This window comes from Triticum urartu, chromosome 7A, assembly GCF_056163025.1.
Source record: "Triticum urartu cultivar PI428250 chromosome 7A, HENAU_Tu73, whole genome shotgun sequence".
Classification (NCBI taxonomy): Eukaryota; Viridiplantae; Streptophyta; class Magnoliopsida; order Poales; family Poaceae; genus Triticum; species Triticum urartu.
The window spans coordinates 654,548,291-654,552,396 of record NC_141879.1 but is presented as its reverse complement, the minus strand read 5'-3'; the positions used below and the strand labels follow the sequence as shown (position 1 = coordinate 654,552,396).

The 4,106-nt window shown below is 60.8% G+C and overlaps 1 pseudogene; it reads left to right on the top strand.

Moving 5' to 3' along the window:
- Positions 1-1,577: 1,577 nt before the first annotated feature.
- LOC147961117 (uncharacterized) lies at positions 1,578-3,846 on the top strand (annotated as a pseudogene).
- The last annotated feature ends 260 nt before the right edge of the window (positions 3,847-4,106 follow it).

Sequence of the window (4,106 nt, the reverse complement as noted above, 5' to 3'; positions counted from 1 at the left end):
GGGCCCAGCTATCAGTCTATTCCCCTGTGGGCCCTCCTGCCAACTGATGGAGCCCGCCGATTGGTGGGCCTAGCCGACTGGTCGAGTACGGAGCCGACAGGCCGCACCCGCCGTTGGCTCGGTCATGGGGTCGTGGCTACAGTCCTGCAGCTTGGCAGACGATTACTGTAGCCACTCCCCGTCTCGTCTGGTTAATGGCGTGTGGGACCCATGGGGGGGGCAGGCCGACTTCCGCGGGCCGGCTCCCTACGGGTCCGACTGGTGGCGCCCTTGCCGTCTGCTCGACTCTCACTGACTGGTAGGGCCCGTCTTCCATGGGTCGTACTGTCAGACCATCGTGGGTACAGGACTCCGCCCATTGTTGCTGGCGTTAGGGATGGCATGGCAACATTGCTGTGCCAGACAAAGATCTCCGCTGGTACAGCGCACTGTGCCCTGGCCATCCCCCGAAAAAGGGGAGGGAGTGGGCTTCACTGTCGCCACTCCCTGTCCCACCCCCTGATGAGGGCATGGGCTTTGCTGGTGCCGGGGCCCGACTCCCGTGGTCGGCGACTTCGGAAGCCGCCAGTCGGAGTTGGCCGGTCTCGATCTCATCCGTAGGACTCGGACGCTTATGGGCAGCCGGCTGTTCCTCCAGCTGCCCTCCTGAAGTCGGCCCTCTGTCCGTGGCTTGAGGGGCGCAGTCAGCCCTGATGTCTTGAAAGGTTATGGGCCTCGGGTTAGCCTACCCGTGGCCCATTACTCCGACAGTAGTCCCTGAAGCTGATGAGACGCCACGGACTATCAGCCGAGGAGCCTCAATAGCTTCATTCTCTCAGTATTTAGGTGGAGACTCTGCTTGACTCTGCTGGGCCGACTGGTAGGAGTCGGAGTCGCCTCACTTTGACTCGTCCAAAAAATAGTTTCGAACCCCCCGGTGGGGACTCAGTGGCGTATGAGCTAAGCTTCCTAGCCGCCACCCATTTCGTGCCCAACATGTGGCAAACAGTGGCCGGGCCAGCCTGCCTACCCATCTGCGAGATGGGACATGCCCACAGGCAGGGCACGCCACTACCATGCCTCAGCGCGCGAGTGGATCCGCTGCGGCCGTGGGGGATGGTTGAGGTTCGCACGGAGTTACCGCGCACAGAAGTGTAACTGTAAATACATAACGATTTAACAGATGCTGAACATACAAATCCCCATCCCTCCTCGAGGAATACCGTGTGCTTTCAGGCGACGAGGTGGCCCTTCGCCGTGACGCACGCACCGCTCTTGCCTTCTCGGTGTGCCAGCAGGCCGCCTTTTGGCGCCAAAGGGGGAAATTCAGGAGGGTGGGCGAGGGTGACGAGAACACCCGGTTCTTCCATGCTCAGGCCTCCCACCGGTTCCGAGTAAATCGGATCCGGGCGCTCAACGTCGGCGGCACGGTGGTCATGGGACACGCTGCCAAGGCGGACACCCTACATGCCTTCTACACCGAGCTTCTAGGCACGGCCAGGGAGCCGGTGTGGCGTTTTGACCCCCGGGCTCTGTACGAGGGAGCGGCGATGGTAGACAGCGCCGCGCTCGAAGCTCCGTTCTAGCTCTAGGAAGTCATGGCCACCGTGCGGGGCCTCGACAGGACCAGCGCGCCGGGTCCCAACGTCCTGGGGCCGGCGTTCTATCAGACAGCCTGGCCCGCGGTCGCCGGTGATGTTATGCGGCTCTTCGATGGGGTCTTCTCCTCCTCGGTCGACCTTACCTGCATCAACCGGGCACATATTGTGCTGCTGCCTAAAGGCGATGGAGTCCTCACGCCTAGCGGGTTCCGGCCGGTCTCGTTGCAAAACTGTGCCATAAAGCTGGTTTGCAAGGCGTTGACCACCCGGCTCCAACAACAAATCCCGGGGATCGTTGACGTCGACTAGTCCGGCTTTATAAAAGGCCGGAGCATCTCCGAGAATTTCGTCTATGCCGCCGAAGTGGTCCAATGCTGTGACCAGAGGAAAGCTCTGTATCTCATCCTGAAGCTCGACTTCGCGAAGGCGTTTGACTCTATCAACTGGCAGAGCCTCCGTCGGATCATGGAGGTGCGTGGCTTTCATGCCTGGTGGTGCGACTGGATGGGTCCCATCTTCCGCTCCTCCATGTCCGCGGTCCTCCTGAACGGAGTGCCGGGGCACTGGATCTCTTGCAAGAAGGGGCTGCACCAAGGGGATTCCATCTCTCCCTACCTCTTCCTACTGGTGGCCGATGTGCTGCAAAGGATGATCAAGCTGGATGGTGGGATGGCTCACCCCCTGGTGGCTGGTGCTCCGCCTCTCGTTCTTCAGTATGCGAATGATACTCTCATCGTCTTGAAGGCCGAGCTGAGTGCGGTGAGGCGCCTCAAGCACATCGTGGATGATTTTGCAGCTGCGACGGGGCTCCTCATCAACTTCCACAAAAGCACGGTCGTGCACATGCACGTCGCGGACGATGAGCTTCATGACATGGTCCAGGTCCTGGGCTGTCGAGTTGGGAGTTTCCCACAGGTGTACCTCGGGCTCCCCCTCTCCAATCGCAAGCTGACGATGGATGACTTCCTCCCCCTCATCGCCAAGGCTGAGCGCTACCTATCGGGGTGGCGAGCGCAGATGCTCTCCTTTGGGGGCGGCGTGTCTTGCTCAATGTCGTCCTTGATACGTTGCCCACATACGCCATGGCGGACATGGAGCTGCTGTCGTCGGTGCTGCGCGCCCTTGACGCGCTTCAGCGGTTCTTCCTGTGGACTGTGGCGGAAACGGCCTCTGGGGCCCAGTGCCTTGTCGCCTGGGAGAAGGTGGTTCGGCCCAAGTGCGAGGGAGGGCTCGGAGTGCGAGCTCTCCCGGTGCAGAACCGCTCCCTTCTGCTGAAGCTGGTGCACCGCCTCCACTTGAGGCAAGACTCCCCCTGGGGCGCCTGGGTCTGGTCTGAGCTTGGGTGCTCCCTCCTCACCCCTTCGGCTGCGTCGGCCCTGCCAGGGCCATACTGGAACTCGCTGGCTGAGCTAATGCCAATGTACTGGGCGATCTCTTCTGTCTGAGTGGGGGACGGGCGGACCACCGCCTTCTGGCTGGACGTTTGGCTCCTGGGGGGCGCTCTCGTCTGGCGGCTGCCGTCGCTCTTCTCCCACACCACCATGCCAGAGGCCTCCGTGGCCCAGGTCTTCCGATGCGGCATCGACGGGGTGCTTGTCCCCCGCGTGAATCACGCTAGGGCTCGTGATCGTGCCATCCTTCTGCGGAACTTGGTGGGGTTGACCCTCACTGAGGAGCTCGACGAACGATGTCTCCATCCCGAATGAGTGAAGGGCAACCTCCTTTCGTCGGCCGACGTTTATCGGCTATGCCACTTTGGAGGGGTGCGGGTGCCGTTCGCAGCTTTCATCTGGCAGAACTATGCTCCGAGTCGGGTCCATTTTTTCTCCTGGCTCCTGGTCCAGGCCCGGAACCACACACGCGACGTCCTTCTCCACAAGCACATTGTTGAGGCCGCGAGCGCTGGTTGCCCCCTGTGTAATTCCCCGTCGAGATGGTGGACCACCTCATCTTCGGGTGTGCATTCACCTGTAGCTTCTGGCAGGTAGTCGGCAAGATCTCCTTTGAGGCCACCACCGTCAGCGAGCTCCACTTGCTCTCCCCGCCGCCTGGGGTTCCCGTTGCATCGAGCCCAACCTTCCTGCTGCTCTGTTGCTGGCAACTTTGGAAGCACCGAAATGCGGTGGTCTTCCAGGGGATGCCTCCGTCACTATCCAGGCTGCTCCGGCCTTGTAGAGAAGACGCGGTGCTCTGGCGCGTGCGGCTCCCCCGCCCTCTGAAACATGCGACTGATGACTGGCTAGCCTGTCTTCCTAGCCCCGACTGAGCCCCCTCCCTCTGGGCTGCTCTGCCACGACATCCCATCTCCCTCTCCCGACTTGTATGTGTGAATGTTGTAACACCTGACCTCTGGTCTATACTTCTGTAAAGATTCAGGAGGGGAAATCTCCCCCCACCCCTGGTGAAAATTCAAAAAAACACTTGACCCACAATTCGGAAGTTGAAGTGGGTTGACAGGAAGATCTCCACACATGACATCTCATCAGCAGCTGCAGCAATACTCGACTGTGTTCAATGGTACTAACC